We start from the raw sequence: 11,759 nt of genomic DNA, 5'->3' as shown, positions 1-11,759 counted from the left end.
GAGCAAAGCAATAAAACAATTCTAAATCAAAGACAAGTGATCACACGTGCACCCTAGCAACCACACAAAGTCCATAAGTATCGACAATTAAAATTCTAGTAGATACACTTACTTTGATGTGGTGCAACAAGTCATTGGCACTTCCATGTCTTAAGAATTGAGATCCAAATTACTAGGATCAGACACAGCCATCCTTCCAAAATCGAACATGGACGTCGAGCTGTTTTTCTTTGTCGATGGATTGAGGCTCTCATCAAACATCAGCACAAGTGGCCCAGCCTTGTTGGTGCTATAACAAGCTGTTGTTTTAAGTAGGTTGCTAATCTGAATCTGATGATGTACCCAGTTTTGTCCTTGCCACAGGTGAACATCTTATTTTAAAAATATCTGAAATTCCTTCATTGGAATTGAGGGAGTGGTGTTTTACCACCACGTTGCGACACCACAGAACCTCTGCGCGCAGAGTTGGTTTGGCACCCATCATCACCCTGAGGTCAGCAGAAGATGAAGCAGCATCCATCATAGTAGCTTCAGCGGGGTACTGGGTAGTGGTGTGTCACAGAAATGCATGATAGACAACTGTTGTCTGCATCCTGTAGCAGTCCTATAGTGCATATGGGATGGGATAGCGTTGATCCCCATCAAGGTTACACTTATTGCTTTCTTACACACTGAACAATATGCCTCCTGTTTATTCCCAGTGGCAGGCTTCAGCCATGGGTCAAATTCAGTGTCCTCCAGTCCAACCAATTGTCTGAGAATTTGCACTTCCCCATTACCTTCGCATAGAGTTGTCAAACTGACAGCAGTGGGTCCGTGAGCACACGAAATGTTTGACCTTTTCATATGATGTCAAATTTAGCAGGATTCTAACCTAACTAACCGACACAGAAGAATCCCAGACCCTGCACCGCTATGCAATATGAACAAATGAATCCACGCAAACTTTTAGCATACAAACTGCACAAATAGGCCATTCAAAAATTTTAAAAAAATTGCTGCAAAATGTAATACCTTGTAAAATGGCAATTAAGGCATTTTAATAATTTTTAGGGGCCTTAATTTTCGCTAAATCGATTGATGATTACATTTTATAACTTTATTTTACATTTTATTACTTTTTAAGACACTGTGAATAATCGAATTGCATTGCTTGTAAAAATGGAGTTGCAATTGTTATTTCTTCAGATATACAATGGCTTGTTAGGGTTTCTCCTCTCATCCACTGGTGTTTGAGTGCACATGCAAACCAACGCATATTTCTGCTCAACAAAGGTGCTGAATGTGGATAGGGGACACATCTGCAGTTATGCATTTTAAAATGTGATCACAATGTCTCCCTGACCACCTCTGGAATAGATTTGAGCAAACAGATCAAAATGTATCTTCAATACACCTTGGCTGCATTTACGCATGTATTTCTCGGGTGTCAACCCTTACGTGGTTACAGTCCGGTTACCCGAGACATATGTTAATGCCTGGTGTAAATGGGGCCAGCATGTACACTGTTGCCTCTGCCTTATTCAAATCACAGTTTTTGGTTGCGCAAATTTGCAGGTGTTCTAATGTTGAGCCTTACTGTAATTGCTCAAAACATCATCTCACCTCAATTATCAGCCGCTTCTCCAGGGTCAGGTCACGGTGGCAGCTAGCTAAGTAGGGCACTCCAGATGTCCCTGTCCCCAGCAATGGCCTGCAGCCCCTCCTGGGGGATCCGAGCGTTCCCAGGCCAGACTGGACATGTAGTCCCTCTAGCGAGATCTGGGTCTACCCCAGTGTCTCCTCCCAGCTGGACATGCCCAGAACACCCCCAAAGGAAGGCGCCCAGGAGGCATCTTAATCAGATGCCCGAACCACCTCAACTGACTCTTCAACATAAAGGAGCAGTGGCTCTATTCCGAGCTCTCTCCGGATGTCTGAGCTCCAAGCTCTAAGGCTGACCCCAGACACCCTACGAAGGTAACCCATTTCAGTCGCTTGTATCCGCGATCTCGCCCTTTCGGTCACTACCCAAAAGTCATGGCCATAGGTGAGGGTTGAAACAAAGACTGACTGGTAAATTGAGAGCTTTGCCTTCCGGCTCAGCTCCTTCTTCATCACAATGGTCTGGTACAACGTCCGCATTATTGCTGATGCTGCACCAATCTGCCTGTCAATCTCCCGCTCCATCCTACCCTCACTCATGAACAAGACCCTGATACTTGAACTCATTCACTTGAGGAAACAACTCATCCCCAACCCAGAAGGAGCAATCCACCATTTTCTGGTAGAGAACCATGACCTCAGACTTGGAGGTGCTGACTCCCTCATCCCTGCCATTTCACACTCAGCTGCAAACCACCCCAGTGCGCGCTGGAGGTTGCGTTATGATGACGCCAACAAAACCACATCATCTTCAAAGAGCAGAGATGCAATTCTGAGGTTCCCAAAACGGACACACTCCTCACCTTGGCTGCGCCTTGAGATCCTGTCCATGAATATCACAAACAGAATTGGAGACAAGGGACAACCTTGGCAGAGACAGACACCCACTGAAAACATCCATCCATCCATCCATCATCTGAACCACTTATCCTGCTCTCATGGTCGCGGGGATGCTGGAGCCTATTCCAGCAGTCATTGGGCGGCAGGCGGGGAGACACCCTGGACAGGCCGCCAGGCCATCACAGGGCATGTGTTTAGATAAAATGTAATAATGCTTATGTTGGTACAAGCAAGTACACTGTGTGTACCTTATACATTGTGTGTACCTTGTGCACTGTGTGGCGTCATACATTCAAATAAATAGTAATTAGTTACAGATATGATGTTCCATTACAAGAAAGGTCATTTGTTTCACCTCTAAAACTCTTCATACCTGCTGAATTGTCATTAAGCAGGACCCTGCACTTTAACAAGCTCTTGAATTTTGAGTGTACTTCCAATGAAGGCTGAAGATTCAGTTTCTCCAACCTATAATAAGAACGAAAGGGATGGCAAAAACATGAAACATTCCCTTGTCGATAATGGCTAATCACAGAGTAAAGATGGCAATTTAATACATATTCATGTTATCTTAGGGTCCAAAGAGAAATACAATACAAAAGAACTGAGCAGGTAAAAGAAGGTTTCACGTAATTACACTCCATTATCCATCGGACATTTCGTGGACAGAGAGCCAATGTGCATGAGTATAACAATGATGTGATATGGACAACCATACCCTCTGTTTGGCTCAATGGAAGTGCCTATTACCAACACTTGGGATGGCTCATTTATACCAACAATTTCTACCTTATTATACAGACAATATCTCATTGTGGGGACTGTGTCTGGTAACTAAGCGGGTTTCCAGTCTCTTTACTTTTCTCTGTCTTCGCTGTCTCTCTGTTCTCAGCGTGCCCTTGGGTCTGCGTGATGTCACGCTGTCATGTTTTCCAGTGGAACTGTACACCAGTGGTGACATCACACAACTCTCCTGTGTCTGTCAGACATCACCAAAGGTAGAGGGAGAGACAGGATGTGCTGCTAACGAGTAATGGAGCAAGAGCGAGAGCGAGCGCTCACTTAGATGCAGTAGGGTGTCTTGCAGTGATAACAGTGCTGCGATGCCTCTTCTACAACACTGCCCCAGCAACCGCAGAGCCCAGCATATGTCAGGGGGGTGACACTATACCGTCCCAGTTTCTCACAGCCTTCATGTGGCGACAAACACATAGTAAGAGCTGCTATCACAGCACATAAGATGAATGCCAATGAAAATCCTTTTAAAAAGCAAAGCAAAGTGGGACTGAACAATATATGGTTTAGGAATCGACATGGTAATATACACATGCATTAAAAAGGATGCGATGTACTGTAAGGAAAACTGGCGCTTTTGGTCATGTTGAGCTAAAACTAAGTGCTTGATTATAAACACAATTTAACAAGGTCCGCTTTTTTACGACTACCGTATCCAATACTATCACAATTCAGTCTGATTTGATGACTTCTTCGACAACTGCCTTGTTTCCCCTTCTAAAGCATTGCTAGAGTAATAACATCTTTGCAAATGGAGCTTTGAAAGTTAAAAGCTGAAGACATCTGATGAAATAATGCAACTTTTTTATTTATTCTTTAAAGACGTCCTAAAATGAAAACGAGTCGACTTTTTGCCTTGTTAGCTCACTTCCCCAGTCATATTATGAACCTATTCAATAACTTGTGCCAAATATAATCACACAAAAAAATCAGTTTTAATTATTTTACATCCAATCTAATCACTTTAACTCCCACTACAACAGCCACATTTTTGTGATTGCATCACCAAGTCAGAGCCAACAGATGAGCAATATTCTCACCATCAGTATCACAAACTGTTTTGCACAATCGAAGGATTACATCATATTCCTCCCTACGCTTTGTCCCACCCTGACATCCTGCACATCACATTATGGAAGCAAGAATCACTCCGAATGCCGTTTCACGTCGTCTTTAACATTGCAATACATATTGCAATAAAAGGTAAATATTGCAACATTGATTTTTTTTTTTTATCCACTGGCATTTTTTTTTGCTTTTTGAACTTTAGGAGGGCAAGAGGAGGGCAGGAGAAACAGCGCGGGTGAGCCTTGACCCAAGGCCGACCGGCCTGTGAGAGGTGGTCCTTTTTTTATGGCTAAACTCACTCCGGGAAGAGAAACTCTTACAATCAGGGTGACAGATTTTCAGGAAGGTCATGAACTTCAAAACTCTTTCAGAACAATCCCCAGTAAAGCCATCTCCTCCCGTCTTTTGTTCTGCCCCAGTGTAAAGCCAAATAACACAAGTGGCAGACATGACGGTGTGTGCTAGGGACCACAGACTCATCCAAAGTCCTTCAACAGAGGGATGGCCATTTCACTTCTTGTCTGTTTCGAAATGGCAAATACTGGGTTACCCCGCACTGCATTTTCACTGAGGTGCACGTTGTAGGTTTAATGTTCTACTCTAGTTGGCGCTCAACTGTATTTGTAAGATTTACTATTGACCTGCATCGACTTAAAGCTGTTTTAAAACTTTTGTCACTTCAGACAAGAGATTTGCTTGAAAAAGGTCTCCAGGCTTTCCTCGGGACTACATCATAAACCAAAGGCCACTGGGCTTTTCCTTTACAGGCTAGGCTCTTAAACACATTGCTTGAAGCACTTTTAAGACCGTTCTGAAAATAGGTATTTATAGTCAGTGTTTTACATGGCGTCGCTTTAGTGCCACCTTCTAATGCGGCTAACACCGCCTCGCATATTTCTTTTCAACTTCCCCCCCGACATTTTTCATTCTAGTTTTTCTGTCCGACTCTTGGCGACAAGTCTAAATCAGGTTTCTCTGATTTCTCTGAATTCGTGAAACAGGCAAGACAGGTCTCTCCCACAACCACCGACACCCAGTGAAATAACTGAGATGGTCTCATTATCTGCCAAAATCAACCCACCATCCATACTGGCATCCATACCCCCCCCCCCAACATAGCCAGCACGTGTATAGATTGAAGGATTTTCAAAAACAACGGCAACAGAAGGTGGGGTGGAGAAATGTGGCCGTGAGCGAGGGTTTGTATTTTCCATTACATCATAAACACGATTAACAGTGGATGTTAACCAGACCCTTGTGTTAGAACCCCCTGAATACTAATTCACAACAGTCACGTGCCAAACCTATATGAGCCACTAACGAGCAGAGATATTCACACACACACACATATATACACACACACATATACATATATATACACACACACATATACACACACACACACACACACACGTAAGTGAAACTATGTGCACAAAGAAGAACCCACCAACAAACCAGGGCGAAACCCATGTTCATGTTCATGTTCATGTTCATGCGGGAATGCGCACGCAGGTAAAAAATATTTACGCATTTGCATGTAGACAAGTTAAGACAGAAACACATTTACACAAAAACACACTGATAAGGAGAGTACACAAGCTGTTTGTCAAGTAAAGTGAAAGGATTTAGATAATTATTGTTTGAGTCACTGGTGACTGGTTTTACGGAAAGAAAGAAAAACAAAAAAACAAACGTGTGTTTTGAAAGCAAGTGGAGAGAAAGAATTTGATTTGCAAACCCTGCATGACAGATAAAATGCAGAACTTTATCAGTGTTCGGTGAACAAACCCGTGTTGAAATTATCTGCGTCATGAGAGGTTAAGCAGCAAATATTCTCTCCTGTATGGAAGTATTGTTCTTTGTTCACACTATGGCCCTCTCTAAGGCCTCGCTGAAGTCAGAGAGCGAGAGAGAGAGAGAGAGAGAGAGAGAGAGAGAGAGAGAGAGAGAGAGAAAGAGAGAGCGAGAAAGAGAAAGAGAAAGAGAAAGAGAGAGAGAGAGACCTTTAACCAAGCCTTTAATGGTCCAATTCTTCATCCACATCAAGATAACAATATTAACATGGAGAGAGACAGACAGACAGACAGACGGGAGGGGGGGCGGAGAGAAAGAGAGAGACAGAGAAAGGCAGAGGGGGGGGTGAGAGAGAGAGACAGAGACCGAGAGAGAGACAGAGAGGGGGGGGGGTGAGTGAGACAGACAGAGAGAGAGAGAGAGGGAGGGAGGGAGTGAGAGAGAGAGACACACACAGACAGAGCGAGACACACACACACACACACACACACACACACACACACAGAAAGAGACAGAGTGAGTCAATTACAAAGAGAGAGGGGGAGTGAGAGAGACGGGGGAGTGAGAGAAGAGAGAGAGAGAGATGGGGGAGTGAGAGAGACAGAGAGAGTAGGAGACAGAGAGAGTGAGTCAATTACAAAGACGGAGGGGGGAGTGAGAGAGAGCAACAGAGAGAGAGAGAGGAGGGAATGAGAGAGAGACACACACACAGAAATGGGGGGGAGTGAGGGGGTGTGTGTGTGTGAGAGAGAGAGAGAGAGAGAGAGAGAGAGAGAGAGAGAGAGAGAGAGAGAGAGAGAGAGAGAGAGAGAGAGAGAGAGAGAGAGAGAGAGAGAGAGAGAGAGAGAGAGAGAGCCCTGCAGAGCCAAGAGATGAGCAAAGACAAAGGTCACCTCATTCAGCTGGTCCTGACACCCCGTTCCAGTCCAAGCAGTGTTCTGCCTCAGGACCAGTCTGACACCAGGACTATCAGAGTCAACCAAATTATAACACAACAGAAACAGAAATACCTCGCCTATTGGGACACACAAAAAAAAAAAATCACAGACACAAAGTAAAATGCAATTCTATCTGGCCCTAAAAAAGACAGTACCCTGTGGCAACCCACCTGAGCACCGTGACTGAAGTTAAACACAGACACATGTGAACAAAGTAACAGACCGAGTGCTCACAGCCTGGCCATAGAAACAGGCAGTCATAAGAAAACATGGCTGCCAAAAGAGGAGCCACTGTGCCAACAGTGTGGAGGAACTGCTGTAGAGACAGAGCAGCACCTCCTCACACCGCGCCCAACATCTCCACTTATCAGGGAACATTTTTTCCTAAAATTCAGCAATAAACACCCGCATTTTATTAAATCAGATAACGAAAAACTAAAAATTATGCCGGGGGAAATGAAGGAAAGTTGCGCTCTTGCAGGACAGTATATCTCTGCCTGCCGCCACATGAGGGAATCAGAATGACCTGCTGAGCTACATCAGGCCTCAGATTTAAGTCACCTTCTTCTTTATTTATGTATTATGATGTAGATATTATTGTCTTCTTTCTGTATGTACATTTGTTAGCATTCGTTATTTGCACAATGCTTTGGCAATGCTATAATTTTTTTACGGTCATGCCAATAAAGCAATTTGAATTTGAATTTGAGAGACACAGACAGACAGAGAGCAGAGAGAGAGTCACAGAGAGGGGGGAGTGAGAGAGAGAGAGAGAGAGAGAGAGAGAGAGAGAGAGAGAGAGAGAGAGAGAGAGAGGGAGGGCTACCAAAAGAGCAAAGAATATGTGGTCACTGTACGGCAGGTGAGGTCGAGACAGAGATGCACCTCCTCCTAAATAGGGAGAAATTCCAAAACATAAGAGAAAAACACCAGGAGAAATTTGAAAACCAGATTCGAAATGTTCCACTCCTGGATGAGAAAGCGCAATGGCCACTTATTTTAGAAGCAAGCCAAAGGGCACACTATGCGGCACAATATGGGTCATAATGCCACAGCCTAAGGGCCAGTGAGTGACCAAAACACTGTCAATTACTGTTCCAATTACTATTCTATATTTCTACCAGTTCTACCTATTCCTTTTACCATTTATTTTACTTTTGTTTTGTTTAATACTCTATTAACCTATTTCACTGTCACCTGCTTTGGCGATATTGTAATGTATGCAGTCATACCAATTAAGCATTATTGAATTGAGAGAGAGAGAGAGAGAGAGAGAGAGAGAGAGAGAGAGAGAGAGAGAGAGAGAGAGACCTGAGCAGTTTGCCAGTGTAAACTGTTTCTTAAAGGAGGTCTGGTCAGTCAGTCCAGGATAGGATATGCCTTAAAGAGGGATGAGAAATTCAGCCATACCACCAGGAATGTTAAACAACTTCATATGCATTTAAGCCTGTGCCTGAATCTACTGTATCTGTCATCTTGGGGTTTTTTTTTGTGCGTGCATAAGTTGTGTGTGCGCGTGTGTGTGTGTGTGTGTGGTGTGTGTCTATATATATATACATACATGATATATGATATTCAGCCCTCAAGCATTTGTTTATCATTGTGTACTTTGTGTCCACATGTGTGTATGCCCATGGCCAGTCGGCCATGGTCTGTCTGTCCGTCTGTCCATCTGTACTGTCTGTTGCTCTTATAATCAATTTGCTTCACAAAGTCTTGGAATTTTTTTTTTTACAAGTTTAGCACAAACAACGAAACGGCAATTGGAGTCACTTTCATCTTTGTTCATTGCGATCATCTTTTTCAGTGAACATTTAGGTACACACATAAGTTATGTGTGCGCGCGTGGGGCCTAAACCAGACTGAAGTCCAAAAGAGGCATCTTTGAGGTCAACTAAATACAAACTCGTCATACATAAAGAATTTGCTGTGCAAACATCATGCAAAAATATGACTTGGAAAGGGCAATAAGCACTTGTCTCCTTTCATCCCACACCTTGGCTCTCCTTATAAGGAGGGGATCTGCCAGACAAAAATGCGTGAAATAGGCAGGAAAACATCCTCCACAACCATGAATTTGCAGCCCAGAAGTTAGTCCCCTAAAAGACACTCACACTCATGCACATAACACGGCGCATGTATTTGTAGAGTCATATTGAATAATGACAAAATTGGTCCGACACATGGGAGTTTCAATTTCCTGTTGTGTGACTGCGCGGTCATTACTCCGCGGTTGTCTGGCGTTTTCACACAGGGCAAGTCTGCAGCGCTCCTCACATCGGTGATTTTGTTGATCCCCTCCGAAACATCTTACAAGCTACACAAACACACTAACTAAGCAAACACAACAGTCACACACTTTGTGTCTTGTCAGAAAGAGATGGGAGAGGATGTTACTTTTGCCGGTGTATGATTTGGTTTGGCAGTAAGAGTGGGCAATCTGTATTTGGCTGGTTTTGGTAGAAGATTGTGGTTTCCTTCAGCTGGGTCATTCCTCTTGTTTTCGAAAAGGCCCGCCATCGGGGTACGCCTCCGGACTTTTTTTTTATAGCCTACTTTTTACAACATGTCGCATTTATTTAATAGCACAAATTGGACAGTAGCAAGAAAGGTAGGAGCGAGAGAGATGGGATGACGTGCAGCAGAGGTGCACATCTTTGAGGTGGACTTTATTTGGGCCACGAATACCTCTTCTCTCCAATCACCCCTGCTAATCCTAAACTCTGCTCACCCTTAGTTATTTTTGCTATCTCGGCCATTGTACTATCCTCCAGTATGGTGATGCCAATACCGTTTGGCAAGGGAATGGAAGTTATAATTGATAGTTTCTGGAGGTCAGAGAACTTTTCTTCAACAAGCCGCCAGCAAACGCCTCCATTATGTTGTTGAAGGATTCTTACAGGAAGTAGGAACTAAGACAAAATGAGGCTGGGTCCTTCCTAATGCAAGGAAAAGGGAAAACCCCCGTCAGTTTGTTGGTTGAGGCTGAGGATGACCAATCAATATTGCTATTGTACTGCCGGGTAAGTTTAATAATTGCTTGTTGCTAATTTAGTATTAAAAAGTGGATTTCTGTTTTACAGTAGCAACCTACTGTACATAGTTGATCAAGTATCAGACCTCAAGTCTGGTACTGGGACTAATGCTGCACTGTTGCAGCCTGCGCTGGTACAAAACTTAGCCTAACACCTTGACCTAACTGCATCGTGTGTCAACATGTTCAATCATGAAGCAACCAATCAGGTTGCCGTACCTGATCCGCTTGAGATCACTGCCTTCTATCTATAGCAGTTTGGCAAGGCAGCATTAAAAAAAATAGACACAGGGCATCTGTCAATGCACCTGGGAAGGGAAGTGATGCCTGCAGCCACTTAGGGTCATCTCACTGATTATAATAAGAGCCACGATTTTACATTTAATGTACTCACTACCCATAACGTTGGGGCGAGGTGTCAGCCTTAGTCCTACTATGGCTCCAGATTAGTCCCCGTACCAGGAGCTAGGACGTTGCTAGTTAGGCTAATTCTTGACAAAATCAGTTAAACAACAAGTTACTCTCCACTTTTCTACAATCTAACTCAACTGACAAGTGCCAACTGGGTCAATGAGACCCAGTCACACTCATTGTCTCATATCTCCCACAACTTTATTGGAAATAGGGTTAGTGGTTGTGTCAGGAAGGGCATCCGACGTAAAATTTTGCCAAATCATTATGAGGATTGAAAAGACCGCCATCGGTGTTGTGCCCTCACAGGGTACCGATGGAAACGATCAAAACGGCTGTGGCGACCCCTGGGAAACATGGAACAAGCCAAAAGAAGAAGATAAAAAAAAAAACAACAACAACAACAACATGGTTGGGGCGTTCGGGTAGCATAGTGGTCTATTCTGTTGCCTACCAACACGAGGCCCACTGGTTTGAATCCCTGTGTCGTCTCCGGCTTGGTCGGTTGTCCCTGCAGACGCAATTGGCCATGTCTGCGGGTGGGAAACTGGATGTGGGTATGTGTCCTGGTCGCTTCACTAGCACCTCCTCTAGTCGGCCGGGGCACTTGTTCCGGGGGGGGGCGGGGGATTGGGGGGAATAGCGTGAGCCTTCCACGTGCTACGTCCCCCTGGTGAAACTCCTCACTGTCAGGTGAAAAGAAGCGGCTGGCAACTCCACGTGTATCGGAGGAGGCATGTGGTAGTCTGCAGCCCTCCCCGGATCGGCAGAGGCGGTGGAGCAGCGACCAAGACAGCTTGGAAAGAGTGGGGTAATTGGCTGGGGTACAATTGGGGGAGTAAAATGGGAAAAAAAAACATGGTTGGTAGACAGGGCGTTCCCCTGGCAAGTTCTTTAACCATGTTGGATCTACTGACAAGTATGGGTTGGAAACACAGTGCTCAGGAAAGCTGACCGAGGTTATGGTGGCTAGCAGGTTATGGCTATGGTTATGGCTGCTCCGCTGGGGTTGGAGCATCAGGAAAAAAAAGTTGGACTCAAGGACCGGTCAGTTTTCATAATCTATAATTTCAGCAGCTCTGAGGTATGAGATCACTACGAAAATAAGTCTGATGTTGTTGTAACGGCACTCATGCTTGTGAAGAATACTGAAAGGGTCTCGTGTGAGGAGTAATATGTTAAATATAATGTTTTCTTTGGTTTGATAATCCGTAGCTCCACAGAAGAAAAAAAAA

General features: G+C 44.3%; 1 protein-coding gene across 2 annotated transcripts in view; it reads right to left on the bottom strand.

The window, feature by feature from the left end:
* The window catches only part of relt (RELT TNF receptor), a 58,470-nt gene that overhangs the window by 41,246 nt on the left and 5,465 nt on the right, over positions 1–11,759 (bottom strand). The window lies entirely within an intron of this gene.

The sequence above is a fragment of the Lampris incognitus genome, chromosome 7, assembly GCF_029633865.1.
Source record: "Lampris incognitus isolate fLamInc1 chromosome 7, fLamInc1.hap2, whole genome shotgun sequence".
Lineage (NCBI taxonomy): Eukaryota > Metazoa > Chordata > Actinopteri > Lampriformes > Lampridae > Lampris > Lampris incognitus.
The sequence above is the reverse complement of the archived record's forward strand: the minus strand, read 5'-3'. Positions and strand labels throughout refer to the sequence as shown.